At 46.6% G+C, this 18547-nt stretch overlaps 1 protein-coding gene across 2 annotated transcripts in view; it reads left to right on the top strand.

The window, feature by feature from the left end:
• LOC110503314 (numb-like protein) overlaps nucleotides 1-18547 on the top strand; it is a 77122-nt gene that overhangs the window by 7169 nt on the left and 51406 nt on the right. The window lies entirely within an intron of this gene.

The following is an 18547-nucleotide window of genomic DNA, read 5'->3' as shown; positions in this document are numbered from 1 at the left end:
TCTTCAGCCAGTAGGCCAGTCCACACCACAGTCTCTCCCGCCTGAGAGAGAGAGAGCCAGGGAGAGAGCTCTGGCCAGACAGGGCTCCAGGGCTGCATTGCATCCATCACTGGAGATCAATTAACAGTAGCAGCAGCAGCAGCAGCAGAGAAGTGACCTCTGCTCACACACCAGACCAGTGCACTCGCTCTGCCCATAGGCTGAGGAAGCACTGATACAGAAGGCTGAGATGGAGGGGGGATGGTGAGGGAATTGAAGAAGAAGAGAGGAGAGAGAAGGCTGGGGGAGCACTAGATTGTATCTGCTGATATCTTCAGCATCCATCCCGAGTAATGAAAGCTTACAGGGACAAAGGAAAGGAGCACGAGTTGAGCTATGCAGGAGAGGACATTATAGATTTTGTAGAGAGGTGGGATTGGGATGGTGGGAAGGGGGAAGATAGAGACAGACAGACAGAGAGACAGACATAGACAGACAGCTAACACATAGTGCAGATGGGCAAAGGGAGATTTCCCAATCATCCCATTCCTTCTCTACATACTACATAATCACATATGTCTATCCATCATTCTCGCTCTGTTTACCTCCTGGTGCAAAATCAATCTGTCTGCTGAGCATGCCATATTTGGATTTAGCATTCTCTGTCTCTGTCTGTCTGTCTGTCTGTCTGTCTGTCTGTCTGTCTGTCTGTCGTCTGTCTGTCTGTCTGTCTGTCTGTCTCTCTCGCTCTCTTTCACTCTCTCTTTCTCACTTTCTCATCAGCCTTCAAAGGGGCTTAAGTGTGATGGTATTAAATTCCAGGAAGGAGCCACAGGAAGAGCCGATTGGAAACTGAGCAGGTAATGAAAGGTTTTGGTGTCAAATGAGAACCCGGCTGCAGGCAAATTGCACTGCGGAGGGGTTGGGAGCTATTGTCTGGCTCATAAAGCCAGACCCCATGGCTATCCCTCCATATCCATATGATCTCCTTCCACCCGCCTGTAGCATATAGTAGTAGTACACTGTCTAACAATGACTTCCAAGCAGTCTCGTGTTACTGTACGCCCAGTCCCAAGTATCGTACAGGAAGCCTGGACTCGAGGCTAAGTGGCTAAGTGAATAGGATGTCTGTCAGTTCATGTTTCTGATCCTGTGCTGTTGTTGACATGGAGGGGCTTGTGTGTTACAGTTCCAGCTGCTCCGCATGAGAAATGTGTTATTGCTTCAGCTTCGTGACTTGGCATTCCAAGAAACCCAGAGGAAGACCCCAAACGGCACCCTCCCTCCCCCCGACTGCATATCTTTGAACCCTCAATCCCCTCCACAACCACACTGGTCCTTTCATATGGGCTCTGTTGACATCCTCACAGCAGCCTCGCACAAGGCTTCTCTCCACAGTCACAGAGGAAGCTGTTCAGGCCTGCCTGGTCCATGTCTCTGGTCCATGTCTCTGGTGCATGTCTCTGTCTGGCTGTGCTGCTGTCGCTGGACTGGACATCCGTCTGGGTGTGGTTAGCTAGCTAGCTGTTCTGTCTCTATGACTCTGTGTGAGATGTGGTGGGTGGAGGAGCTGCTTGACTTGCAGTCCTCTTTCCATCCACCGCCTGTGTCCATTTCCATAGAAACAGGGTTTGACAGACAGTGAAACACAGTTCCAATCCCCTAGCAGCAGCAGCCGCACAAACACACATGGTGCCGGTGGCATGAATGTAGCCGGCAGTTGTGAGATATGTCTCCTTGTCGTTTTTTTAGCCCACTACTACACTGTGTAAATGTGTGTGTGTGTGCGCGTTTCTATGTGTCTGCCCTTACTGAACTCCTATATGGTTAGTATTGGCAGGAGATTGAAGTAGCTCGAGCTCAGCGGATGAATCCAACTGATTCGGAGGAAAATCCCTGCTTGTGATTCATGGCAGCAGAGTGTTCTCCTCCCTCAGACAAATCGTGTGTACTCCTCCTGTCTGGATTCCCATTTATAATGCAGCTACATAGATAACAAGATGGTTCGGTCACAATGTGATCTCACAGACAGTTACACCCACTTTTCATCGAGCAGAGGAATCTCACAGAACAGCTCAGATCCCAAGGCTGTAGCTAGCAGGCTAGACACCCTGTTCCTGTATTCATAAAGCGCTACGGAGTAGGAGTGCTGATCTAGGATCTGTTTTGAATACGATTAGGCTACATGGGCAGGGGGGACCTGATCCTAGATCAGCAGTCCTACTCTGAGCTTTATGCTTTATGAATACGGTCACTAATCTTTTATTTTTCCTTTAAAAACATTTTTTTTACTACGAGCTGCTGCTTTTCGGGAATTCCAATTCAACGGAGGGGAGTCTCACATTTCCAAACGTATCTAAATATATGAGTAGTAAAGTGGAGCCCGAGGCCCCCCCTTGAACTGGTGAAATTAAAGTAATACACTATGATTCTCTGGCTCTGTAGGAGGCTTCATTTCCATCGCTGAGTGATTCATTTAGCTGTGTGGGCCTGATAATGTTATTCACTAATAAAATAACACCATCGCTGCCATACCATGAGGCACTTTCGAGCCACTCTCTTCCATTCCACCATGTGGAAATGGAACATGGAATGTAATGCAATTTCGGTTTGTTTTCCTATTTCTCAACAGGATCTCTGTCAGAAACATTGTGCATTGTGTACAGGAATGTGTGATCTGATCGACAGACAGTTGTACGAACGCACTGTATGTCGCCATCTCTGTCTCTTTCTCTGGGCAGTCTCAATTTAACAAGCCTGAGCAGCTAGGAGTCGGAAAACAGACACGAATGTTGTGTCTGTACTGTGTAGGTGTGTCTGAGGTTGTGTTGTTGTGTCTGTACTGTGTAGGTGTGTCTGAGGTTGTGTTGTTGTGTCTGTACTGTGTAGGTGTGTCTGAGGTTGTGTTGTTGTGTCTATACTGTGTAGGTGTGTCTGAGGTTGTGTTGTTGTGTCTGTACTGTGTAGATGTGTCTGAGGTTGTGTTGTTGTGTCTGTACTGTGTAGGTGTGTCTGAGGTTGTGTTGTTGTGTTCGAGCGCCCTCCATTCCTCCCTCTTCATGGTGGTGTCATGCTACTTCGGCTCTGCCTGGCCCTGCTTCTATCTGGGTCCTGGGCCCTTATCTAATACAATCTGTCTCGATCTAATATTCAGCCACGCTGCCCCCAGGGAGAGGAGATGGCCATGGCCTCCTTCCCTATCATCGATCCGATCCAAGAGGAGAGAGAGAGAGGAGCGCATGCCTGGCGGTAAACTACCGACTTTCCTGGAAGACTCTCCGGGCCGTTGCTTGGATAGCCGACCAAGCTTAGATTGACAGGAGTAGGAGGCATATAGGGCTGTTCGCAGAAAGATATTTAGCTAAGATGGTATTTATGAATGACTTTATTATAGAAAGCTCTATTCTTTTCAGAGGAAGTAGATGGATAGAGAGGGGGGTAGAGTTGGCATACACGGTGGTGGTTGGTTTGGGATTGGCTAGGTGGGAGTCCCTCTAACCACACATTCACCATTGTACTCGTCCTCTGAGAGACTGGGCCAGGGCCTTGCGTAACAACTGTCCCTGCTAATGCTCTGGCAGCGAAATTAGGTCTCTCTCTCTCTCTCTCTCTCTCTCTCTCCTCTCTCTCTCTCTCTCTCTCTCTCTCTCCTCTCTCTCTCTCTCTCTCTCCCCCTCTCTCTCTCAATTCAATTTCAATTTAAGGGCTTTATTGGCATGGGAAACACATGTTTACATTACAAAAGCAAGTGAAATAGATAATAAACAAAAGTGAAATGAACAATAAAAAATGAACAGTAAACATGACACTTACTGAAGTTCCTAAAGAATAAAGACATTTCAAATGTCATATTATGTTTATATACTGTTGTAATGATGTGCAAATAGTTAAAGTACAAAAGGAAAAATAAATAAAAAATAAATATAGGTTAGGAAGTGCAGCTCTTTTGTGGGCAGTGTGCACATAGCCTGTCTTCTCTTGAGAGCCAGGTCTGCCTTCTGCGGCCTTTCTAAATAGCAAGGCTATGCTCACTGAGTCTGTGCCTAGTCAAAGCTTTCCTTAAATTTGGGTATTCTAACACTGTGTACTCTCTGTTTAGGGCCAAATAGCATTCTAGTTTGCTCACTTTTTTTGTAAATTCTTTCCAATGTGTCAAGTACTTATCTTTTTGTTTTCTCATGATTTGGTTGGGTCTAATTGTGTTGCTGTCCTGGGGCTCTGTGTGGTCTGTTTGTGTTTATGAACAGAGACCCAGGACCAGCTTGCTTAAGGGGCTCTTCTCCAGGTTCATCTCTCTGTAGGTGATGGCTTTGTTATGGAAGGTTTGGGAATCGCTTCCTTTTAGGTGGTTGTAGAATTGAACGTCTCTTTTCTGGATTTTGATAATTAGCGTGTATCGGCCTAATTCACAGAGGATATTTTTGCAGAATTCTACATGCAGAGTCTCAATTTGGTGTTTGTGCCATTTTGTGAATTCTTGGTTGGTGAGCGGAACCCCAGACCTCACAACCATGAAGGGCAATGGGTTCTACAACTGATTCAAGTATTTTTTGCCAGATCCTAATTGGTATGTCGAATTTCATGTTCCTTTTGATGGCATAGAAGGCAACGGTGTCTAGATGGAAGTTTTATTTATGGTCCTGGGAACTGGACCTTTTTTGCAACATAATTATTTTTGTCTTACTGAGATTTACTGTCAGGACCCAGGTCTCTCTCTCTCTCTCTCTCTCTCTCTCTCTCTCTCTCTCTGTCTTTCTCTCTGTGTTTCTGCTCCCTGTTACGAGTGTCATGGGAGAATAGCCAGATACACACTCTAGTTTTCTTTCCATAACTGCAAGTTTTTAAGCTGAAGTGGATGTGGAGTGAGATACAGTAATGATTAGGGTTCGTACAGAGTATGACTATAAAACAGTCCTACAGTAAACCAGTTGGGTTGTGAAGGGAGTCTGACTATAAAACAGTCCTGGAGTAAACCAGTTGGGTTGTGAAGGGAGTCTGACTATAAAACAGTCCTGGAGTAAACCAGTTGGGTTGTGAAGGGAGTCTGACTATAAATCAGTCCTGGAGTAAACCAGTTGGGTTGTGAAGGGAGTCTGACTATAAAACAGTCCTGGAGTAAACCAGTTGGGTTGTGAAGGGAGTCTGACTATAAATCAGTCCTGGAGTAAACCAGTTGGGTTGTGAAGGGAGTCTGACTATAAAACAGTCCTGGAGTAAACCAGTTGGGTTGTGAAGGGAGTCTGACTATAAATCAGTCCTGGAGTAAACCAGTTGGGTTGTGAAGGAAGTCTGCGTGAGGCTCAAAGTTAAGAACCAAAGATAGATGACCACATGCAGTGGGTTTGAGGAAAACCCCTCTCCTCAAATCTCTGTTCACCCCTCTCTCCAGCCTACAGCTGGCTGTGTTTGGTTGGGGCGGGAAGGGAGGGGGAAGGAGGGTTAATGGAGACACAGCTGGTCTGACCCCTCCAAAACCAGCTGCTGTTACAAAAGACACCCGTCAAGCTTTTGGAGTTGGTGGCCTGCCTGCCTGCGCATCACTTTTTGCTTCCTCCCCCCTTCTCTCTCTCTATTGTGTCCCCCCAGACCCCACCCAGCTGTTCCAGGGTTTTTACTTTCCTTCTCCCCCCAAATTAACAAGCCTGACTACACACACTTACTTACACACACTCTCGTTGTCACACAAACACACACACACACACACGCACTCACACACACACACACACACACACGCACACACACACACACACACACACAAAACACACACACACACACACACACACACACACACACACACACACACACACACACACACACACGCCTATACAATCCCGTTGAGACAAATGTTTGATCAATCACACCAAAGGCTGTGGCTTAGTATTGGCTGTGTGCCTCGGAGGCCTCCAGGACTGGTAGAAGCCTGGGGCTGTAGTTACAATCCAGTGGCTGGCTCCGGGGCCTCGAGGGTGGGCTGCTGCGTGCTGATGCCACACCCTCCCTCTCCTCCCTTCTCCCATTGTTCCAATCTCTGACAAGTTGCACGTGTCTCTCTTTTCACGGTGACGGTGGGGGGTGGGCGGGCCTTTGTGGGGCAGCCATTGTGTCGGGGACACACTCTCATTTGATAGACGCGTGCTGACAAAAGAGAAAAGGGGGACACTTTGGTTAATTATTTGTGGCGCTACAGTGAATAGGGGAGAAGCAGCGGCCATCTGTGATTTGTGCTTCTAATCTGTGCTATGCCCACGCTGTGGACCCACACTCCTCCCATGATCCCTCCCTCCCTCTCTGCCCAAAAATCCCTTATTTTGTCCTGGCACGCTTGTTTTGGGTGCATTCTCATTGTTGTGGTTAGCCTGTCTTCTCACAGGGTTTTGGGAGTAGAGACATGGTTCTGTAAGGGCCCTGGCCTCTGAGTTATTCCTCTCTGTCCTGCCCTGGCAATTCTGTAAGGGAGAGAAGGTTGACGTTCTCTCCTCTCTTCTCTTCCTCTCTCCTCTCACTTCCTCTCCTCTTCTCTCCTCTCCATATCGCTCTTCCTCTCTCCTCTTCTCTCCTCTTCTCTCCTCTTCTCCTCTCACTCCTCTCCTGTCCTCTCTTCTCCTCGCCGCCTGAGGAGCTGAAAGTGTCTTTTGTTGATCCCGAGCGATTCTCCACTCTGACGCTTTGTTTTATAGCAACGAGACTAAACAACTGGTCTCTCTCTCTGTCTCACTGGATAAGTGCCTTGACTGGCACATTCTTCTCTCTGCCCTGTTACCAGTGTACATTGACATTGACACACTGCAGCCCTGGTTTGGGATTAGTTTGGGATCGATACTGTTCTTGGAGCCCATCAAGGTCATTCGAGTCTAAAACGCCACTGGCCAAACTGCAATCAATGTTGCTTACTACAATTACCCCTTCCCTCTATTTAAGGGGTGAGTCCTCCTCTTATAGGGTCCAGGGACAGTTCTGAACTAAACAATTTGTCTGGGCTTTTTTTTAAAGTCAGCCTGTTTTTGTGTGGCACCAGATGTTCCCTCACGAGTCTGGCCCCACTGGGCACAGACGTCAATTCAACGTCTATTCCGCGTTGGTTCAACGTAATTTCATTGAACGGACTTGGAAACAACATTGATTCAACCAGTGTGTGCCCAGTGGGGCCTTTCTCCACGAACCCTCGACACTCTCTGTTAAATGTAGGATTGGCTACATGATGTGACTGTCTGCCTGTTTTTAGGCTGCTGCTGCTGGGAACCCTGCTGTTCTCGTTGCCCTAGAAAATTCTGCAAGCTTTTCCCTCAGCTTCCAGTGAGAGTGCCCGGCTGTAGACAGACAGTGGAGGGAGACAGAGTCACGCTGCTTTAAAAGCTTATCGATCTCTCAGAGCTAGCCTCTCTCAGAGCTAACTCCCCTCTCACCAACTCCACAACAACAGACTGCCCGCCTGCCCAGGGTGAAAGCATTCCTCGCTGTCTCGCATCGCATGTGTGGTTTCACTTAGGATCAAAGGTCAGAGGCTACGAGGGACGTGGTTTGAAGGTATTTTTTTGGCACGTGGGGTTGATTGTATGGGGCTCACTTTGCCTCCTTTGTGTCCCCCTCCTGTCTGGTCCCATACCCCACCTCCGCCCTTCTCCCCCAGCTGTCCCCCTCCATTAACATGACAAAGTGGCGTGGTTCTGCTCTCCATCGGGGATGCTGCTAGCTGTCATGGTGGGGCCATTTGGGCCAGCCCAGCCCTGCTGTGGGCCATCTGTGTTTGGGCCTCTACTCCTACTCTCTCCTCTCCTACTGTGAGTCACTCAGAGCAGGGCAGGGTGTGACAGAGAGTCAGACCACTGGGGCCTCCTATAATACCATGAGGTAATTCACATTACACCCTATCAGAGCGAGACAAAGTTAAACATGACATTGTCACTCCAACTACAGCCTTAGAGGGACGTTGTAAGAACGTTTTTAAACCAGAGCCGCATGAGGTAATGGTATGGCTCAGGCAGACACAGAAATACCCAGTCACCACTACCTCTCCATCTTTCCACATTGAAGGGGGGTGGGTGGGTGGCAGAGGGAGGGGCGTGTGATGTCATGGGTGAAACCTGTTGAGGAAGAAAGTGGAACCTGTCGGAACTTGTCTATTGATAGCATTTTGTTTTCTTCTCACACGACGTTTGGAGTCGGTTAACTGCTTGAGGCGATGTTGTTGTGAAATGTAGGTCCTGGATGTTTCCCTACTGGATATGATGCATGGGAAATATCCTGGGGCTTGAAAGTCACACACCTTCCTCTCCTACTGCCTGCTGAAATCGAATGTCATCCGATATTTCTATACTGTTATTGATATGCACTCTTATTTCCCACCCCGTGTAGCAGTTAGTCCATCCGGTGACTAACTCGTATGCATCCCTAGTGAAAACAGCAGGGTAGCTAGCCTCACACTATGTGGCTCCAGCAGGGTTCAGCCTATCATATCCTAGGATTGGATTCACACACCCTCAGTAATACGTGACCTGCGCTTGACCCGTCGATGTTATTGGACCATATTTCTCTGTGCTCAGTGCTGGATGTAAATGTGGTGCCCGGGCCGGCAGTGGGAGCTTTAATTAAAAATGAGTGGTGTTCTCTCTGAGGAGACGCTGACTTAGAAAAATGATGACTAGAACGGCCACCGGTCCACCCATCATGGGCTCATTTGACTTGAATGGGGAATACCCAATCTAGTAATTCCATTTCGATGAAGCTGATATTTGAGAGAAGGCTAAGTGGGCTAAGTGGGGGTACTGTTCTACCAGTTGATTTCTGGGCAAGCTAAATGCCTTCTATGCTCACCACATGAGAGCACCAGCTGTTCTGGATGATTGTGTGATCTCGCTCTCTGTAGCCGATGTAAGACTTTTAAAGCGGTTAACATTCACAAGGCCGCGGGGCCAGATGGAATACCAGGACGCGTACTCAGAGCATGCGCAGACCAGCAGGCAAGTGTCTTCACTGACAACCTATCCCTGATCGGTCTGTGATAGCAACTTGTTTCAAGCCAACCACCATATTCCCCATGCCCAAGAACACCAAGGTAATGACAGGCTGGTCATGGCTCACATCAACACCATCTTCACAGAAACCCTAGACCCAGTCCAATTCCCATACCGCACCAACAGATCCACAGATGACACAATCTCAATCGTACTGCACACTGCCCTTTCTCACCTGGACAAAAGGAATATCTATGTTAGAATGCTGTTCATTGACTACAGCTCAGCATTCAACACCATAGTCCCCTCCAAGCTCATCACCAAGCCCAGGACCCTGGAACTAAACACCTCCCTCTGCAACTGGATCCTGGACTTCCTGACGGTCCGCCTCCTGGCGGTGAGGATAAGCAACAACACATCCGCCACGCTGACCCTCAACACGGGGGACCCTCAGGGGTGTGTGCTTACTCCCTTCCTGTAACCCCTGTTCACCCCCTGTTCACCCACGCAGTGGGTTTGAAGTTTGAAGACGACACGATGGTGGTAGGACTGAATATCGACAGTGATGAGAGGAGGTCAGAGACCTGGCAGTGTGGTGCCAGGACAACAACCTCTCCTTCAACGTCAGCAAGACAAATGAGCTGATCTTGGACTACAGGAAACGGAGGGACGAGCTAATCAAGTGGCTACTCGGACTACCTGCATTGACCATTTTTGCACTAACTCTCATTGACTGTGCACATACACAAGACTCTACCGACACACACACCTACTTACACTGACACCCCAACACACACGTTCAACAGAGTTATTACCTCGTACCCCTGCACATCGACTCGGTACTGGTACTCCCTGTATATAGCCATGTTATTACCTCGTACCCCTGCACATCGACTCGGTACTGGTACTCCCTGTATATAGCCATGTTATTACCTCGTACCCCTGCACATCGACTCGGTACTGGTACTCCCTGTATATAGCCATGTTATTACCTCGTACCCCTGCACATCGACTCGGTACTGGTACTCCCTGTATATAGCCATGTTATTACCTCGTACCCCTGCACATCGACTCGGTACTGGTACTCCCTGTATATAGCCATGTTATTACCTCGTACCCCTGCACATCGACTCGGTACTGGTACTCCCTGTATATAGCCATGTTATTAACTCGTACCCCTGCACATCGACTCGGTACTGGTACTCCCTGTATATAGCCATGTTATTACCTCGTACCCCTGCACATCGACTCGGTACTGGTACTCCCTGTATATAGCCATGTTATTACCTCGTACCCCTGCACATCGACTCGGTACTGGTACTCCCTGTATATAGCCATGTTATTACCTCGTACCCCTGCACATCAACTCGGTACTGGTACTCCCTGTATATAGCCATGTTATTACCTCGTACCCCTGCACATCGACTCGGTACTGGTACTCCCTGTATATAGCCATGTTATTTTGACTCTTTATCGTTTTTCGTTATTCTCTGTATATTTATTCCTTGTGTCACTATTTTCCATCTTTCTCTCTGCATTGTTGGAAAAGGACCTGTATGTAAGCATTTCACTGTCTACACCTGTTGTTTACGATGCAGTTGATAAATAACATGTGATTTGATGTGTGTGGGTGGGCCAAACGTAAACACACATCATCCTCTCAACTCCAGTGTAGCAAGTTCTGAAAGGTTTGGTGTGTGTGACTGTGTGTGTGACTGTGTGTGTGACTGAGTGTGAGACTGTGTGTGGGTGAGGAAGGGTTTTCAGAATCCTAATACTTTTTGTCTCTCAGTCCCTGTTTCTGTCTCTCTCATTCGCTCAGCTTGGCCTGGTCTCCTTCCCCTGTCTCTACCTCGCTGTCATCTCTCTCTATTTCTCTCATCCCTCTCTGTCTCTCGCTCTGCTCTGATCCTGGTCAGGAATAGGTCTTGTTGCTGTGAACACTGGAACGTTTCCTCTTCAGCACAAGGTTGTGTTTGCATCCTGTTTTTTTCTTCTCATCTCCTCTCAAGTGTAAGCAGCGCCAGCCTCATCAGAGAGGAGTAAAGTCCCAGAAGGCCCAAAGGATTAGGAGACAAATACCCGACAAATTGGGAAAGACCTCATCAGCACTAGCAGCTATTTGAAGCAGCAGCAGGTCCAGAGTGGTAGAGAGAGAGAAAGAGAGAGAGAGAGACACAGAGAGAGAGAGAGAGAGAGAGAGAGAGAGCAGCTCTTGGGTTATTTCTGTTGTTGTTCTCTCTCCCTCGCTTTTTCCTCCCCAAGCCTTGTCTCTTTCCCCAACAGCCATCACTACTCACTCGCCCCCCCCCCCCCCCCCCCCCCCTCTCTCTCTCTCTCTCTCTCTCTCTCTCTCTCTCTCTCTGTCTCTCTCTCTCTCTCTCTCTCCCATGCTACGGGGAGAGAGAGAAAGAGTTGCCATGGGAGCTGGTTGCCATGCAGCAAGAGTGAGGTTTGGCGTGGTTGGGGGTGGAGGGTGGCGAGGGGGACAGAGGATGTGGGTTGGAGAGAAGGCTGTGTTGTGTGGAGAGCAGCTAGAGGTCTGCCAGTGTGACAGACCCCGGGTGCCACAGCCATTATACTCAGGCTCCCCACCAAACAGCATCAAACACCGCAGAACTGGGAGAAAAATAAAACAGGAGAAGGAGGGCAGGAAGGAAGGATGATCTAGTAGCAAGGTGTACAGTTGTGAGAGGGACTGAAAGAGGAGACATATAGGGCCGTACTCTGTCACTACGACATGCAGTCAGAGGCTTGTCTAACCCTCCAGTCCTCAGGTGCTGAAAACAGGCCTGATAGAGAACTCAACATCAACATAGGCTGAGGGCTCCCCTCCATGGCTATCCTCTGAAAACTGTACCATATGCAGAATTGCAGCCGTCTGCAATGACCTGCCTTGTGGACACAATTAGAGGTTGAGTGGCTCACATAATAGTTCTAGTGTGTGTGCGGTTGTGTGTGTGTGTGTGTGTATGTGTGCAGAGCACTGGTGTTGTAAATCAGGTCTCAGGCTCGCTGCTGCCCTTTCGTTTGCCCAGCAGACATGTGACCCAATTCAGTCTGCCTGCCCCCTCCACCCGCACGCATACACACACACACACACACACACACACACATCTATCCTCTATCTCTCTTGGCAATTTTCAGGCGAGACCCACCGTTTATTTACCAGACAGTAAGAAAGAGAGGCTGGAGCATTTCCTTTATGGTTGGTTGGTGCTGTTAAATAGTCTGCCTTTTGAATGTTTTGGGAAAGAGGTACACTCATACTCACACACTTCTCTGTCCTCCATAGTTTTTGACCAGATTGGTGACAATGTGTCTTTGTAGTGGGGAACCGAACAGGCTTTTGGTTGTAAAGGGGGAAAGAGAGAGATGGAAGAGATAGGCATTGAACAGAGCCACACATCGATGCTTTTTAGATGAGTGTCTGGACTTGGCTCTGGCCAGCACTGGACCGGACAGTAGGGCTGTGTCCCGAAGCTCAGAAGATGATTGGACAGGAAGAGAGTCACGTGTTATTTGCTTCTGTGGGCTTAGCTGATTGGAGAGGAAAACAGGTATCTGATTTGTGACAATCGTTTGGGAAGTTGAGCTGTCTCTCATACAGTGTGGCTGACAGGAATTTTGGATCAAACCATTCCCAGACAATTGATACACACACTTGACACGAGCCTGGCTGAAAGCACACTTACACTGGAGCTCGTCCATGCACATAATGTTTGAATCATGGTAGCATAGCAACACAAGTCAACGGCATACAAAGTTACTCTCAAACTGGCCCAGTGTATCTTTAGTGTACTGTGTTCGTAAGCTTCGAGCAGGGTATGGGGGTACTTTGTGTGCACACACACTTGCTGTTGAGGTTTGGGAAATGCCTGCGGCTTGTGGTATGTTTCAGGAAATTACATCATCCAGGAACAGTTGGTGCAGGTTTCTAATTTCCATCCCAAACCAATGGAAATAGTCTGTCTGTTTGGGCTTGCCATAATGTTGGAAGATGAATACAACAAGAAAACACAGGGCTATATTGTTGTCATAGACTGTGTATAGAAGAAGAACCAACGTTTGTCTCAAATCTGGAAGAGGATGGAGGAAAAAGACGATGATGTAAGGAGGGAGAGAGGAAGAGAGAGAGAGGAGGAGGAGACATGAGGAGGGGGAGCAGAAGGGAGAGAGTAGGAGGGAGGGAGAGAGTTGGAGGGAGATGAGAGGAGGAGGGAGAGAGGAGGGAGTTGAGAGGAGCAGGGAGATGAGAGAGGAGGGAGATGAGAGGAGGGAGATGAGAAGAGCAGGGAGATGAGAGGAGGAGGGAGAAGAGAGGAGGAGGGAGAGAGGAAGAGAGAGAGGAGGAGGGAGATGAGAGGAGGAGGGAGAGAGGAAGAGAAAGAGGAGGAGGGAGATGAGAGAAGCAGGGAGAGAGTTGGAGGGAGATGAGAGGAGGAGGGCGAGAGGAGGGAGTTGAGAGGAGCAGGGAGATGAGAGGAGGAGGGAGATGAGAGGAGGAGGGAGAGAGGAGGGAGATGAGAGGAGGAGGGAGATGAGAAGAGCAGGGAGATGAGAGGAGGAGGGAGAGAGGAAGAGAGAGAGGAGGAGAGAGATGAGAGGAGGAGGGAGATGAGAGGAGGAGGGAGAGAGGAAGAGTGAGAGAGGAGGAACTAGATGAGAGGTGGAGGGAGAGAGGAAGAGTGAGAGAGGAGGGAGATGAGAGGAGGAGGGAGAGAGGAGGGAGATGAGAGGAAGAGAGAGAGGAGGAGGGAGATGAGAGAGAGGAGGAGGGAGAGAGGAAGAGTGAGAGAGGAGGAGGGAGAGAGTTGTGAGAGGAGATGAGGAATCGCTGACTGATAGAATAAGGGAAAGCGAGGAAAAGCGATGCCAATAGGAGAGGGAACAAGCCGAGTCTGTTCAATGAAAAGAACTGACACAGAGTTTGAGAATGGGGAGATGAGATGAGCACTTTCAGAAAACCTTGTACTCAGATATAAACTGATTTGAGTCTGACTTGTATTTGTACATGGCTTAGGGATTTATTGTGTTATATTTTGACACTGCGTTGCTGCCTACGGTGAGAATATATACGTTTTTGAATTTGCGGTGCAATGTTTGTGTAGCCTATATTGTGCTAGAAAAATAGGTACACAAATCCCACTGGGCACACCACGTCATTTCAAAGTGGAAATGTGGGTAATATTTGGTTGAGACGTTGATCAATGAGATTTCAACCTTTATTCACCCACTCAAAAAGACAGCCAGAAGTTTGTTGCATACCCAATGTGTTATCACTGTGCTTTCAACCATCTGAAAGCACAACCAAGTTCCAATAGAAAAACAATGTCAGATTTTTGGTTTAGTTGTCATGTAAATGTGTTATAACTTCTCTTTCAACCATTTAAAAGCACAGCAAAGTACAAATGGGAATACAATGTCAGATATTTTGTATTTATACAACAGATTCATGTGTTATCACTGTGCGTCATCTAATAGCAAAACCAAATGACCTGGATTGCAGTTGAGATTACATTAAAAGTGCTCAATGCTGTCCGAGATTCTGCGCAGATTATTCTAGAAATATTATTCTAGAAATATAGAAATAAGATCTCCACCTTTGCATGATATCTTGAACATGCACACATTCTATGATTACATAAGAAGACATTTATAGTTACATAACCTCAAAATGTGGCCATGGATGTGTTACTAATTTCAAGGTTGAATAAATACTGTTAAATGAGTTTGTACTGATAGATAGGCTACTGAAAGTATTGTAAAAGTGATATCGATTGTGCAACAAAATGTCAACATTTGACGGAGATGTATTTTTTGTGTCTGATTTAGTCTGGCTTTAATTCCCGTCTGTTCACATTAATAATTTATATGTTGGATTCACGTCTCCATCTCAACCAAAAATACAAGTTAAAGAATAGGACTAAATCAAATCACAATTTATTTAAAGTGCATTTAAAGTGTGATCTGATTTAGTCCTATTCTATAACGTAGATTTTTGGTTGAGATGGGGACATGAATCCAACATATTAGTTAACAACTTGAAGAATACATTTGAAATCAATCAAAGCTTGAAACTGTAGGCCTTTATGTATTGTATATATTTAGTTGAACCCTGGGTTAAATTGAAACAACAGCTGTTGATGATTTAGCAAATCCTATATAGGCTTAAATATGGATGATATATGACTTAGAAAGTATGGTTACATTTCATTTTCTCTGTTAAAACCTACCCTTTGGAATCACTTCGATAACAACAGGGAATCTAGTTCTTAAGAAATCTCTCAATAATCATTCTCACGATAGCACGTTGGTAATAGTCAGTGACAAAGTTAAGCAGGGTTGCTGCCTAGCCCATTGTTTAATTTTTCTGATAGTGGATATAACGTTGAAGGTCTGATGTTGTTTCAAAGGTACAAATACAACATATTTTATAAAAAGGTTTGTCTATGTTGAAAATTGGTTACCATGATGACGTAATCCCGTGGTTGAAATTTCACCCTTAAAACAACAGTTGAACGTTTTTTTCAAATCTAATGCATTTCCCACGTAGATTCCATGTCACAATCTGTTGACAAATTACGTTAAAACAACGTTGATTCAACCAGTTTGTGCCCAGTGGGATGTGTATTGTGGATTTGCATGGCAGTGCATTGTGAGTCTGTCATGTTTTTTTCACAAGCACAAATGATTTAGTATCGAGAGTTTGTACAGCACAGGAGGTTGGTGGCACCTTAATTGGGGGGGGGACATGCTCCTAATAATGGATGGGGCGGACCAGGTGGAATGGTGTCAAATACATCCAACACATAGTTTCCATGGTTTCCATGTGTTTGATGCCATTCCATGCGATCTGTTCCAGACGGTATCATGAGCCGTCCTCCCCTCAGCAGCCTCCTGTGATGTACAGGTGGGCTATTTGATCATAATTGTTTTGGCTGTTCGTGAGTGCGTATGTGTGTGCTTGTGCGTGTCTGTTGGTTCATGGACATGAAAGACTGTGTCTACCACCGCAGGTCCTGTGCTTCCTCTAGCATAGTAAAACATCAGAAAAACATTAGGGTTTACACATTGTGCCACCACACATAAACACACAGCATTGAGGCCACTCAATAGTGGAACATCAGAGTACACACACAGCTTTGTTTTTGTGAATTTTGGGGATTTTTTGGGGAGTAAAAGTGTACGGTGCATTCGGGAAGTATTCAGACCCCTTGACTTTTTCCACATTTTGTAATGTCAGACTTATTCTAAAATCGATTCAATTGTTTTTTTCCCTCGCCAATCAACCACAATACCCCATCATGACAAATCAAAAACAAGTTTTTAGACATGTTTGCAAATGTAAAAAAAATTATAATAATGAAATATGATATTTACATAAGTATTCAGACCCTTTACTCAGTACTTTGTTGAAGCACCTTTGGCAGCGATTACAGCCTCGAGTCTTCTTGGGTATGACGCTACAAGCTTGGCACGCCTGTATTTGTGGAGTTTCTCCCATTCTTCTCTGCAGATCCTCTCAAGCTCTGTCAGGTTGGATGGGGAGCGTCAATGCACAGATATTTCCATTCAAAATCCTATTTTCCCTAACCCCTAACCCCAAACCTTAACCCTAATCTTAACTTTAACCCCACCCAAACCCTAAACCTAACCCTTCAAATTTGTTTCCCTACCTTGTCAGGACATTCTGGTGACTTGTCAGGACATTCTGGTGACTTGTCAGGACATTGTGGTTTTGATCATGTAGGAGAACATGTACACACACACCAAGCCAGCTCTACTGGTGGGCCCTCATTTGGGTCACGAGAAATTGGGACAGGTTCAATTAACAACACAGAGCAATCAATGCTCACAATGCCTAGGGCTCACGGTCCAGCACTCCACACCACACCACACCGCCCCACACCACACCAAGCCACCCAACGCCACACCACATCGTCCCACGCCACACTACACCACACCATACCAGGCTGCATGGCTATTTCTGTTGGGGTAAAACCTCGACTTCAGGGATAGACAACTAAAGTAAGCCGCAGGACAATTTTTGTCAGAGGGGATGGTCGGAGGCCCGGAACATAATTATAATCATTTTTACACCTCAAATTGACCACAACTAAGCCCAGAAAGAGATTGTATTTGAAAATAACAATAATTATATAACTTGATTATATTGAGACACAATCACATATGTCTCTTTCTTTAATCGTGGAATACTTGGGAAAAGATTTCCTAAATTACACACATTTTTATATGAATTCCTGGTGATTTTATAATCTTTTTTTTACCCAAAACTACAATCCCACAAAATATATATACTGTATTTTTTTGTTTAAAAAATCATTTTGGGGGGGGGCAATAAAAATCACTCACAGGCCGGTTTTTTGCTTGCACGCCGCCAGTTTGCCATCCCCTGCTCTACTCCAGGATTCCATGGGGAAAAAGAACAACAACACAGTTGGAAAACCATCAAGAATCCACAAGGGAAGATTACTCATAGTTTGTTTTGACGGTTTTCCATATATTTTTTGACATTTATTTAACTAGGCAAGTCAGTCAAGAACAAATTCTTATTTTATAATGACGGCCTACCCCGGCCAAACCCTCCCCTTACCCGGACGATGCCGGGCCAATTGTGTGCACCCTATGGGACACCCGATCACCGCCGGTTGTCATACAGCCCGAGATCGAACCAGGGTCTGTAGGGATGACTCTAGCACTGAGATGCAGTGCCTTATACCGCTGCACCACTCGGGAGCTAATGTTGCCATTTTTGGTTGAATTTCTACAATTAATTTAAGTGTGCACTCTAGTTAGCTCCATAGAAAAAGAATGACTAGATTCTAATTGTATGGTTAGCCCCAGTGCAATCAACAGCAAGAACAGGGCTCTGGTGAGTGGTGAATAGCCAGGCTAGTGTTTACCACGGGAATGATTAGGGTTTGATGTGAGGTTAAAACAATGGTTGATTGAATTCTTTGGAAGCCATTTTTCTCACGTAAGGAGGAATCTGAGCAGTATGTGTTCCCATCCAGCCTGTGAGGTCATTGTGTTCGATAACTATACCATTAATAGGCTTATGGGAGAGCTCAGCCCACCGCTGTACGCTTTGCCCACAGTGAATTATCAAGCTAATCTATCTGTATGACACAACACAGATGGACACACTTTCTTTCTGGCTGTCTCCCATTTTATGTAGCTATCTGCCTCTATCTCTCTCCCCTGTCTCTCTTAGTAATTCTGTCATCTCTATCTCTCTTTCTTTGTCCTCCTCTCACGCACTGTCTATTTTTATAGGTCTAGCTATCTCTCGTTCCCTCCTTCTCTCCCTTCACCTCTCTCTTCTCCAGCTGTAGCTATACCAACAACAGAGGAGCAGAGGGAGAGGGGGAGGGGGAGTGACAGAGAGAGAGAGGTGTTGGTTGCTTGTCTCTGGGTGTCTTTGTGTTTGGAGCAGTCAAGTGCTTAGTGAATGAGTGGCTCCCAGGCTGAGGCTGACTGGTCAGAAAAACCCTCCCCTCCCGATCCATCCCAAGCCCCTGCCTGCAGCCTCCAGCCTCACTGGCCATCACAGATGGACGGATGAAACTGTGTCAGCGCCCACCGTAGCTAGC

The sequence above is a fragment of the Oncorhynchus mykiss genome, chromosome 24 (assembly GCF_057628025.1).
Source record: "Oncorhynchus mykiss isolate SJ-2025 chromosome 24, ASM5762802v1, whole genome shotgun sequence".
NCBI classification, from domain to species: domain Eukaryota; kingdom Metazoa; phylum Chordata; class Actinopteri; order Salmoniformes; family Salmonidae; genus Oncorhynchus; species Oncorhynchus mykiss.
The sequence above is the reverse complement of the archived record's forward strand: the minus strand, read 5'-3'. Positions and strand labels throughout refer to the sequence as shown.